This window comes from Eriocheir sinensis, chromosome 4, assembly GCF_024679095.1.
Source record: "Eriocheir sinensis breed Jianghai 21 chromosome 4, ASM2467909v1, whole genome shotgun sequence".
Classification (NCBI taxonomy): Eukaryota; Metazoa; Arthropoda; class Malacostraca; order Decapoda; family Varunidae; genus Eriocheir; species Eriocheir sinensis.
The window spans coordinates 28763262-28775761 of NC_066512.1; the positions used below are offsets into that span (position 1 = coordinate 28763262).

Consider the following 12500-nt stretch of genomic DNA (forward strand, 5'->3'; position numbering starts at 1 on the left):
GAGGATAGAAAGAAAAGGGAAAAGGGAGGTAACAGGGAGAGAAGAAAAGAAGAAAATGGAACGGTAGAGATGGAATGGGAGTTGAAAGGAAAAGAATCAGAAGAAAAGAAGAGGAAGAATATGGAAAGGAGAAAGAAGAGAGAAAAGGGAGATAAAGAAGGGAGAAGACAAGGAAGAGTGATGGAGGAAAGGATTTAAAGGAAGAGAAAACAAAGGGAAGGGAAGGGGAGGGAGGGGGAAGGGAGGAGAGAGAGACACTTTAATCTATATATTTCCTCCTCCTCCTCCTCCTCCTCCTCCTCCTCCTCCTCTTTCTCCCATCATTCATTTCTTCCTTTCATTCGTTCCTCCTTTTATCTTCCCCTCTTTCATTTCCTTATGACATTCTCTCTCTCTCTCTCTCTCTCTCTCTCTCTCTCTCTCTCTCTCTCTCTCTCTCTCTCTCTCTCTCTCTCTCTCTCTCTCTCTCTCTCTCTCTCTCTCTCTCTCTCTCTCTCTCTCTCTCTCTCTCTCTCTCTCTCTCTCTCTCTCTCTCTCTCTCTCTCTCTCTCTCTCTCTCTCTCTCTCTCTCTCTCAGCAGAGGAGTATAGTCAAAACAGAGAGTATGAATTTTAATCAAAGCCAAATGTTTTCAGTTTCTTCCTTCCTTCCTTCCTTCCCCTTCCTTTCTTCCTTCCTTCCCCTTCCTTTCTTCCTTCCTTCCCCTTCCTTTCTTCCTTCCTTCCTGCCCCTTCCTTTCTTCCTTCCTTCCCCTTCCTTCCTTCTCCTCTTTGCCCCTTTTCTTCCTTCCCCTTTTCTTCTCCTTCCCTTCTCTCTCTCTTCCACCCCTTTCCTTCCCTTTCCCTCCTTCCTCTCCTCCCATCTCTCCCCCCCTTCCTTCCTCTCCCCTTCTCCTTCTTTCCTCCTCTTTTCCTTCTTTTTCCTTTCCTTTCCTTCCTTTTCTCTTCCCTTTCCCTCCCTTCCTTTTCCTTCCCTTTCTTCACCCTCCTCTTCCCTTCTTTTCTTCCCTTTCCCCTTCTTCATTACCCTTCCTTCCCCTTCCTTTCCTTCCCTCTCCTTCCGTCCCCGTCCTTTCCCCTTCCTATTCCTTCCTTTCCTCTTCCTTCCTCCCCTTTCTAACTTTTTCCCTCCCCTTCCTTCCTCCCTCATTCCTTCCCTCCTGTCTCCTTCATCCCCCCTTCCCCTTTCCTCCTTCTCCTTCTCTTCGACTTCCCTTCCTTTCCTTCCCTTCTTTTCCTTCCTCCTCCTTCCTTCCCTCCCCTCCCCTTCCTTCCTTTCCCTCGCCTCCCTACCTTCCCGTTCCGTTCCATACCATACCCCTCCTTCCTACCCTAAACTCCCCCCTCCTTCCTTCCCTACCCTTCCTCCTCCCTTCCCTTCTCCTCCTCTTCCCTTCCCCTCCCTTTCCTCTCTCTTCTCTTCTCTTTCCTGGAGATAAATGATTAAGATACCGAAAGATAAAAGAAAGCAACAATAACTGGAGGGAGATAATGCAATAAAGAAGAAAGGAAGAGAGAGAGAGAGAGTCAACAACGAAGTAATGAATTTGATTGAATGAGAGGAGGAAGATAAAAAGACAAAGTGAGAGAGAGAGAGAGAGAGAATAAAAGATGAAGAGAAAGCGAATGAACGATAGAAGAGAAGAGAAAGAGAGGAGAGAAGAAGGGGAATGATGGAGGAAAGTGAAGAAAAATAGGAAATGAAAGAACGGGAAGGAAAGGAAGACAATGAGATAGAGAGAGAAAGAGAAGAAATGGGAGGAAAGGTAGAATGGAGGGAAGAAAAGGAGGGAAAGAAAAAATAAAGAAGAGAAAGATAGGAAATATAAGTTAAGGAAAGAAATGAAAGAAGGAGGAAAGAAAAGAGGAAATGGAGGAGGAGGGACAAGTTAAGGAAATGGAGAGAGAGAGAGAGAAGAGGAGAAATGAAGGAAGGAAGAAAGAAAGGAAGGAAGGAAGGGAAGAAGGAACGCAGGGAAGAAGGAAGAAAGAAAGGTACATAGGAAGAGAGGAAGGAAGGAAGGAAGGAAGGAAGGAAGGAGGGAGGGAAGGAATTTTAGCAACGGAAGTAGAGAGAAGTGGAGGAAAAAAAAAGAGAGAGAAAGACAAGGTGAGAGAAAGTGAGAGAAAACATATATCTTCGAGCCTACTGTGTGTGTGTGTGTGTGTGTGTGTGTGTGTGTGTGTGTGTGTGTGTGTGTGTGTGTGTGTGTGTGTGTGTGTGTGTGTGTGAAGTCATTAGTTTAAATGTTCCCCTTTACTGTAGTGTATTTGCCACCTCTCTTATTTTCTCTCTCTCTCTCTCTCTCTCTCTCTCTCTCTCTCTCTCTCTCTCTCTCTCTCTCTCTCTCTCTCTCTCTCTCTCTCTCTCTCTCTCTACCCCACATACACAAACAGAGAGAGAGGAGGAGGAGAATTTTCATGCAAACATTTGTGTGCCAACTAAGCTTCACTTTTCTCTCCTTTAGTCGTACATTAGCGCTCTCTCTCTCTCTCTCTCTCTCTCTCTCTCTCTCTCTCTCTCTCTCTCTCTCTCTCTCTCTCTCTCTCTCTCTCTCTCTCTCTCTCTCTCTCTCTCTCTCTCTCTCTCAGGTATACCAAAGTTTCATTGCGCTGACACTGAATTCTCTCTCCTCACTCTCCTCCACCTCCTCCTCCTCCTCCTCTTAATCCTGCTACTCCTCCTCCTCCTCCTCCTGCTCCTCCACCAGTCTCGCCATTAGGGTCGTATTTCCAGTTATTTTCCAAAGTAATTCCGGCCATAAAGTAGCGGCCGAGCAATGTGTTTATATGTTTGTGAAGCCTCGCCGCTAAACCCGCGAAAATATTGGCCGCCGGAGCAATATTGGAACCCGATATTACAGTGTTGGGCGAATTTTCTCAGATTACACTCGAGGTGGGGAGACTAAGAAGGGGCGGAGAGGGAGAGGGAGAGGGAGAGGGGGTACCTTGGGAGTGAGAGACGGCGAGACAAGTACCGGGCGGGGAAGAAAGAGGAAAGGGAAGGTAATGAGGTTGAGATTTGGGGTGAGCTCAGGTAAAGAAAGGTTGGAAAAAAGTGGAAATAGTCGAGAAAAAGGTTGGAAAGTTTCGTTTAGTCGGCGCAACATCTGTGGTCATATGCCGGAGAGAGACAGAAGGGGAAGGAATAGGCCAGAAGAAAGAAAGACAGTGAGATAGATAGCGATAGATAGATAGATAGATAAAGATAGATAGACTGATAGATAAATATATACACACACACACACACACACACACACACACACACACACACACACACACACACACACACACACACATTGAAAAAGGGAGAAATAGAGAGAGCTTACACTTAATTAACGTTATTACTGTTATTATCTCCACATTTATTATTAATTTTATTGTTATAGCGGTTATCAATACTGTTACTGTTGGTGGAAGCGGTGCCTGGTGTTTCTGCTTCCCCTCCTCCTCCTACTGTTACTACTACTACTACTACTACTACTACTGCTCATCCTACTACTACTACTACTTCTACTATTACTATTACTATTACTACTACTACTACTACTACTACTACTACTACTGCTCCTCCTCCTCCTCCTCCTCCTCCTACTACTACTACTACTACTACAACTACTACTACTCTACCACCACCACCACCACCACCACTACTACTACTACTACTACTACTCCTATCCCCCCCCCCCCCCTAACACCACTCACCCCGGGCCAGGAGCAAAGCGTCTTGTACAGTTAGACTTGACCCACGTGGGATGAATTCTCAGTATCCGCCCATCAGCCTCCCCGACCAACACCCCCGCCACCACCAGCACCACCACCGCCACCACCACCGCTCCACCCCCACCACCACCACCACTTCCTCTGATACTGACACCACTGGGAACGGCTCTTTTTGCTCCTCCTCTTCCTCCTCTTCCTCCTCTCTCTCTACTGTCTTTGTCAGTTGTTTCTTTTGTTACTGCCGTTTTTCTTCTTCTTCCTCCTCCTCCTCCTCCGCCGCCGTCTTCTTCTTCTCCTCCTCTTCTACCTCCTTCTTTTCTTTTGCTTGTTGTGTTCATGGTTTTACTAGTTGGTTGGTAGAGTTGTCTGTTTTTTTTTTCTTTCTTTTTCTTTCTTTTTTTCTCTCTATCTCCTTTTTTCTTTCATTCTCTTTCTTTCTTTCTCTCTTTCTATCTATCTTTTATCTCTGTCTTTCTTTGTTTATTTCTTTCTTATTTTGGCCTCAGCGAGAGATTATTTTTTTGTTTTCTCTCTCTGTTTCTCTTTTTTTTTCCTTTTCTAAAAACTGCAAAAATAAAAACACAAAATTACAGTCGGTTCAATGTTTTTTTTATTAACTTTATTTTTTCGTTTCTCGTGTAATGATTCTCGCTTTAAACCTGACCTACACACACACACACACACACACACACACACACACACACACACACACACACACACACACACACACACACACACACACACACACACACACACACACACACACACACACACACACACACACACACACACACACACACACACATATGGGCGATTTTTTTTTCTTTTCCTTTGAATGATAAATTTTTGTTATATTTTTCATTTCCTCACTTGTTCTTTTTTTTCTGCCGCTTCGTTTAATGTATTTTTTGTATTTCCTTTCTTTCTGGCTATTGTTTTTTTGTTTATTTTTTGTCGCTTTGTTAATTCTTCTGTCGCTATTTTCTTGTTCTGTTAATTTCCGCTTTTTTTGTTTGTTTTTAACGTTTATGTATTTTTCTTTCATATTCTTTTTTCTTTTGTAACATTTTTTTCATTTCTTTTCTTATTTTTTGTTCCTTCCTCTTTGTTTTGTATTGTTATTAACTTTTACCTTTTAATCCTTATTCATGATTTCTTTTGTTTTATTTTGTTTCTTTTTTTAATTTTCTTTCCCTGTCCATTATTACGTATCCGTTGTCCAGTGGTTAATGGGTATAGCCGCGATTCCACGGGCTCGGGTTCGAATCCCGGCTCGGGCAGGTGGCGTGCAGCTCACCCTGTTCATCCTCCCTTTCGGGCTGGTCGACAAATGGGTACCTGGGGACACCTGGGGAAGGTAAACTGTGGTAACCCGGATGCAACGTACCAGATTGTCGTACTCAGCCGCTTATATTTCCCGACTTCCTACCCCCAAACTGTCTTCTGGGCTCCAGTAAGGAAAGTAATTTATAGTTATCGTTAAAAGAGTTAGATTCTGATGTTTCTTTTTTTTTTTTTCAGCTTTGGAGACAGTTCAAGGGCGTAAAGAAAAATATAAAAAAAGCCCGCTACTCACTGCTCCTGAATAGAGGTCAAAGGAGTGTCCAAAAAGAGAGGTCAGTTTCGGGAGGAGAGGTGTCCTGATACCCTCCTCTTGAAAGAGCTCAAGTCGTAGGCAGGAGGAAATACAGATGAAGGAAGATTGCTCCAGAGTTTACCAGCGTGAGGGATGAAAGAGTGAAGATGCTGATTGACTCTTGCATAAGGGGTTTGGACAGTTTAGGGATGAGCATGAGTAGAAAGTCGTGTGCAGCGGGGCAATAGTTAGGCGTCAGAAACAGGTCAATACTAGGCTCTGAGTACGACAATCTGGCAACGGCGTCCCGGATTGATGGTTCTTCCCACCACATGCTCAAGGGCCAAAGCGACGGAGATGAGCACCGTGGCCACGCGCAGATATAACGTATACCCCCAACCTTACCTCGCCTTACTTTTTCCCTTTCCATATTTTTCTTCGTCCTGTCTAATTTATTTTATTTGTTTATTTATTTTCTGAAAGGGTCTGCTTTTTCATTTTTCGCTTATACTTTTTTCTCCCTTTTATTTTTTTTCTCTTATTTTCCCTTTTTTATTTCTGTTCTTTCTTATTTTCTCTTCATCCATATATACCTTTTCTTTTGTCTCTTTGTTTCCTCATTCGTTTATTGAATTTATTGAGTTTTCCTTTTGTCTCTGCTATTTCCCTTTCTCTATTTTCTCTCTTTATTCCTTACTTATTATGGAGTGTCTTATTTATTTACTTTATTAATATTTTCTCTCTTCTGCTTCTCTTTTCTCTTATTTTCTCTCTCCATTTTTTACTTATTTATTTTATTTATTATTTTATTTATTTATTTTATTTTATTATTTATTTATTATTTATTTTATTTATCACCTATTTATATATCATGGAGTCCACCCGTCGCACGCTCATAATAAGTCGTAAGTCTCCATAACTATAATTTTTGCCCCTAATAAATTTTGATGTCATAAATTTCCTTAACTTCATAAAAAAGTTCCCGGCGCCATAAATTTTTAGGCGGCGTCATCAATTTGAAGAATACCACAATTTATGATTTATTTTTTTGGTGTCATTATATCTTGTTTTCTTTTATGGAGTAACAGTTAATTTTTTTTTTCATATATGTTGTAAGGTAAAGGTAAAGTTAGGGGGGTACTCTATATAGCTGCGCGTGGCCACGGTGCTCGTCTCCGTCGCCTTGGTCCTTGAGCCTGTGGTGTAGTGAAGGAATATATTAACTTTGTTCTTTGAAGTCGACGTTTTGTTAAGTCTTTTTTGTAATGCGTCTCTTACATCGCAAGTTAACTATTTATTTTCCTTTTATTATATTCTCATCCAGAAAGTCGTTGTTTCTCTTTCTAACTTCATTAAAACAAACTTTGCTCTTTGAAGTCGACGTTTTGTTAAGTCTTTTTTGTAATGCGTCTCTTACATCGCAAGTTAACTATTTATTTTCCTTTTATTATATTCTCTTCCAGAAAGTCGTTGTTTCTCTTTCTAACTTCATTAAAACAAACTTTGCTCTTTGAAGAATTTTTTTTAATAATTTCTGCCATGTACGTGTCTTGTCTTCACATCTCAGTTATTCCTCTATTTTCTGTTTCCTTTCCGCTATTTTCTTTTTATTTTCATCAAATAAGTCTTTGTTTTTCTTTCTTACTTTGTCAAAACAAACTTTCCTCTTTCAAGTCGACTTTTCTTCCCTACTCTGTGTGTGTGTGTGTGTGTGTGTGTGTGTGTGTGTGTGTGTGTGTGTGTGTGTGTGTGTGTGTGTGTGTGTTCTTGTCCTTGAACTGTCTGGCTTCGTATCGCACAACCTCTATTTTCTTCCTTTTCCCTTTTACTGTTCTCCTCCATTGATCATATTTGAGAAAAATTTACCACTGATAAAAAAAAATATCGCCTCCGCGGCGCAGTGGTTAGCGTCACTGACTAAGAATCTGCGAGTCTGCGTTCGAATCCTGGCCTGGCAGTCGGCGAGCAGCCCACCCAGCTGTTCACCCTTCCTTTTGGGCTGGTCGATAAATGGGTACCTGGGGAAACCCGGAGAAAGTAAACTGTGGCATCCCGGGTGTCACGCTGGCCCTGTGCCGGGTTAGTGGGTTAAATCTCCCACCACAGACTCAAAGGGCCAACGGGGAGATGAGCCCCGCAGCCACGCACATCAATGGCGTATGCTCTCAACTTTACCTTTACCGTGCAGGATAAAATATATTCCTTACTCTTTCACGTCCACGTTTTGTTGAGTTTTTATCTTCTGTTTCTTGTCTACTTTCATTTCTCAATCTATATATTATTTTCTTCTTCCAGTGATATACTTTTTATTATTATGATGAAAAAAAAGTATACCTTGCTCTTTCAAAGTGAAGTTATGTTGAATCTTTTCCGCTGTTCCTTGTCTGCTTCCATATCCCAAGCTACGTCACTTTTTTCCTTTTCCTTCTTCCCGTGCTCAGTCGTTTGTATTTTTATCGCTATGGTAACACATGCTTTGCTCTTTCAAGTTGGCGCTTTGTTTTTTTTTTCTGCTGTTTCTTGTCGGCTTTCATGTCCCAGTCTACTTTTTTTTTCATTTTCTTCGTCCAGTAATCATTTTTTTTTTCTATCCTTACCATTGTGATACGACACATACTTTGCTCTTTCAAGTTGAAGTTTTGTTGAATCGATTTTTTCTGCTGTTTCTTATCTACTTTCATGTCCCAGTCTACTTTTTTTTTCATTTTCTTCGTCCAGTAATCAAATTTTTTTATTTTTTATCCTTACCATTGTGATACGACACATACTTTGCTCTTTCAAGTTGAAGTTTTGCTGAATCTTTTTTTTTTTTTGCTGTTTCTTGTCTACTTTCATGTCCCAGTCTACTTTTTTTTTTCATTTTCTTCGTTCAGTAATCATTTTTTTTTCTATCCTTACCATTGTGATACGACACATACTTTGCTCTTTCAAGTTGAAGTTTTGTTGAATCGATTTTTTTGCTGTTTCTTGTCTACTTTCATGTCCCAGTCTATTTTTTTTTTCATTTTCTTCGTCCAGTAATCATTTTTTTTTTTTATCCTTACCATTGTGATACGACACATACTTTGCTCTTTCAAGTTGAAGTTTTGTTGAATCTTTTTTTCTGCTGTTTCTTGTCTACTTTCATGTCCCAGTCTACTTTTTTTTTCATTTTCTTCGTCCAGTAATCAAATTTTTTTTTTTATCCTTACCATTGTGATACGACACATACTTTGCTCTTTTAAGTTGAAGTTTTGTTGAATCTTTTTTTTTTTCTGTTTCTTGTCTACTTTCATGTCCCAGTCTACTTTTTTTTTCATTTTCTTCGTCCAGTAATCATTTTTTTTTATTTTTATCCTTACCATTGTGATACGACACATACTTTGCTCTTTCAAGTTGAAGTTTTGCTGAATCTTTTTCTTTTTTTTGCTGTTTCTTGTCTACTTTCATGTCCCAGTCTACTTTTTTTTTTTTCATTTTCTTCGTCCAGTAATCATTTTTTTTTTCTATCCTTACCATTGTGATACGACACATACTTTGCTCTTTCAAGTTGAAGTTTTGCTGAATCTTTTTTTTTTTTTTTGCTGTTTCTTGTCTACTTTCATGTCCCAAGCTACATCATTTTTTTTATTTGTCTTCCAGTTCTCTTTTTTTTTTTTTTGCCAAGGTAAAAGTAAAAAGGCATACTTTGCTCTTTTCAACTTGGCGTTATTCTGAATATTTTTTTCGGCAGTCTCTTGTCTGTTCTCAAATCCCAATCTACTTTTATATTGATTTCCTTCCTGTCATCATTTTTTTTTCTATTTTCTACCATTGCGATGAAATACGTACTTTGCTCTTTCAAGTGAAGTTTTTAATCGTTCCTCTGCTGTTTTTTTTTTTGTTTTTTTGTCTGGTTGCACATCCCAAGCTACATCATTTTAATTTCCTTCTTCCAGTGATCATTTTTTTTTCTTCTATTTTTGCCACTATGTTAAATAAAAATACACACTCTACTCTTTCAATTGAAGTTTTGTCTGATCTTTTCTCTGCTGTTTCATGTCTAGTTGCAATTCCTAATCTATATTATATTTTTTCATTCCCTTCTTCCAGTGATCTTTTTCTTCCCTTCTATTTTTACGATTGTGATGAAATACGTACTTTTGGTCTTTCAAGTGAATTTTTTTTTTTTTTTTAATATAGACTTCCGCTGTTTCTTGTCTGCTTTCATATTGCAAGCTAACATTATTTTTTTCTTTTATTTGTCCCGTGATCAGTGTTTCTTTCTATTCTTAAAGTTGTGATAAAATATATATACTTTGTTCTTTCAAGTTGACGTTTTGCTGAGTCTTGCTTTTTTTTTAGTCTGTTTTCATATCCCAATCTACATCATACTTTCTTTCATTTCCTTCTTCTTCAGTTTCGTTTTTGGCCACGATTAAAAAAAGAAAAAAAAATAACATACACAGACCTTTGCCTTTCAAGTTGACGTTTCGCTGAGTCTTTCTTGCCTTTTCTTGTCTGTTTTCATATCCCAATCTATATCTTATTTTCATTCATTTCCTTCTTCTTCAGTTTTTTTTTGGGGGGCACGGTTAAAAAAAAAGAAAAAAAAAAACATACACAGACCTTCCCCTTTCAAGTTGGCGCCTCTTTCAGCCCCGACACGCACACCAAAGTTCCCTTCTCTCTCTCTTTCTCTTCTCGCTCACTTTTTTTTTTACCCTTGCCATCGCACCGTCGTTGTTTTCTTTTGTCTGTCTTTCAAGCGTTCCTTTAAAACCTTTGTAGTCTCGTTTGCTTTGATTTCAGCCCATTTTCATTTTCAATCTCAATGTCTCTATCTCTATCTATCTGCTTATCTCTCCATTTGTCTCTTTATCTACTCATTTATCTATCTGTCTGTCTATCTATCTATCTATCTATCTATCTATCTATCTATCTATCTATCTATCTATCTATCTATCTATTTATTATTCAACATACATAATTTTTTTTCTCAGATCTTCCTCGTTAGTTCTTTTTCATTTTTTCTCTTATTTTTTTTTCAGTCGATCAACGTATGTCATTTTTAACACCGCTCTCCTCCCCTCCATTTCTCCTTTTCCTTCAACTTGCTTTTTATTTCCCACCTCCCATCTCTTCTTATTTGACTTTCTTCCTTCCTTCCCTTTTTTTCTTTCTCCGCCTTTCTCCTCAAGTTTATTTTCCATTTTATCTTCTTATCATGGCTGGCTTAACACTACGCCCACGATTTTATTATTTCAGAGTTGTACCTTCCTTCCTTCCTTCTTTCCTTCCTTCTTTCTCTCTTACGCTGCCCTTGTTTGTAATTATGTCACACGGACGCTTGTTAGGTTGCCTCCGTACGACTCAATTTACGCGGTCTGTCTGGTTAAGCTGTTACGCCGTTGTTTGAATATCTATCTTGTTCTACTCACATTCGTCTGTCTATTGCTTTTCTGTCTGCTGTCTATCCTGCTCTACTCACTTCTAACTCACTCATGGTCATTTCTATCTTTTCTTTTTTCTTCCTAAGTGTCATCTATGTTGTCCTAATTATTTATATATTTTTCTTTCTATTTGGTGTTCTCTCGTTTTAATTGTTTTGAGTCATTTATTTTTCTATTTGTTTATCCATCTTAAATCTTTTTCTCGATTTTCTATCTTGTATTATTCTTGCATCTTTTATTCATATCTGTTATCTGTCTTATCTTAGTCATGAATGTTTTTTTCTCTATCTTATCTTTCTTGTTTTACCTCACGTATCTTTCTTTTTATCTTGTATTTAATCACTCATCTGTTTTTCTCTATTATCTATCTTGTTTTACTCTTGCATTTCTTATTCCTAACTGTTATCTTTCTTATCTTAGTCACGAATGTTTTTATCTTATCTTTCTTGTTTTACCTCACGTATCTTTTTCTTTATCTTGTATTAACTCACTCATCTGTTTTTCTCTGTTATCTATCTTGTTTTACTTTTTAATTTTTTATTCCTATCTGTTATCTTTCTTATTTTAGTCACGAATGTTTTTTTCTCTATCTTATCTTTCTTGTTTTACCTCACGTATCTTTTTCGTTATTTTGTATTTACTCACTCATCTGTTTTTCTCTATTATCTATCTTGTATTACTCTTGCATTTCTTATTCCTAACTGTTATCTTTCTTATCTTAGTCACGAATGTTTTTTTTCTATCTTATCTTTCTTGTTTTACCTCACGTATCTTTTATCGACGCAACAAAACCTACACAACACCACTACATGACACAACCGTACCCAGAAACAAACTGAAACCTTCATCACCACCACCACCACCACCACCACTACCTTCACCTCCATCAACACTTTGCTGAAGACCCACAACATCGCCGCCACACCTACATCACCACCACCACCGCCACCACCACCACCGCCACCGCCACCACCACCACCGCATAACATCACACACCATGGAGTCATCACCCAAATATATATATTCATGATAATGTTGATTTCTGTTTTGCATTGATAGGCAGACAGCGAGAGAGAGAGAGAGAGAGAGAGAGAGAGAGAGAGAGAGTTTAACCCACCACCACAACTAATATTAATACAGATACTACAAAAACTAACACTACTACTAATACTACTACTGCTACTAATACTAAAATTAATAAAAATAAAAATAATAATAATAATAATAATAATAATAATAATAATAATAATAATAATAATAATAATAATACCACCATCAGGCCTATCCACGGTAAGAAGGAGGATTAAGGTGAGGAATTAGAGGGGAAAGAAGAGGAGGAGGAGGAGGAGGAGGAGGAGGAGGAGGAGGTCAGACAAGGTCATCTCTTTAGAATGTCGTTTGGCTTCGTTTTCTCGTCTTCTCTATGGAGGAGGAGGAGGAGGAGGGGGGGAGAAGGAGGAGAAGGAGGAGGAGGAGGGGGAGGGGGGGAGAAGGAGGAGAAGGAGGAGGGGAGGATGAGGGAGTTTGGGGTCAAGGAACAGAGGGGAGAAAAGGGAAACATGAAAACGTGGAAGAGCAGGTGAATGGAAGAGAGAGAGAGAGAGAGAGAGAGAGAGAGAGAGTATGAATGGAAGGAAAGATGAAACCAGCAAGAGAATCACTATTATTATTATTATTGTGTGTATTATTATTATGTGTGTGTGTGTGTGTGTGTGTGTGAGATGGAAAGCGTCAGAGTAAAACTTTACAAACGTGTTCGTAAAATATTGTTGTGCAGATAATTAGTCTAAG

The 12500-nt window shown here is 39.0% G+C and overlaps 1 protein-coding gene and 1 long non-coding RNA gene across 4 annotated transcripts in view; both read right to left on the minus strand.

Annotated features, from left to right (window-relative positions):
* Positions 1-12500, minus strand: part of LOC126982076 (spondin-1-like) — a 161453-nt gene that overhangs the window by 38445 nt on the left and 110508 nt on the right. The window lies entirely within an intron of this gene.
* LOC126982100 (uncharacterized) lies at positions 4005-11615 on the minus strand. Of its 2 annotated transcripts, none has more exons than XR_007734550.1 (2): positions 11472-11615; positions 4005-11164 (listed from the first exon to the last, which is right to left on the minus strand). It is a non-coding gene; the product is annotated as an uncharacterized LOC126982100 (long non-coding RNA). The 2 variants fall into 2 exon arrangements; XR_007734549.1 differs by having other exon boundaries at positions 11319-11615.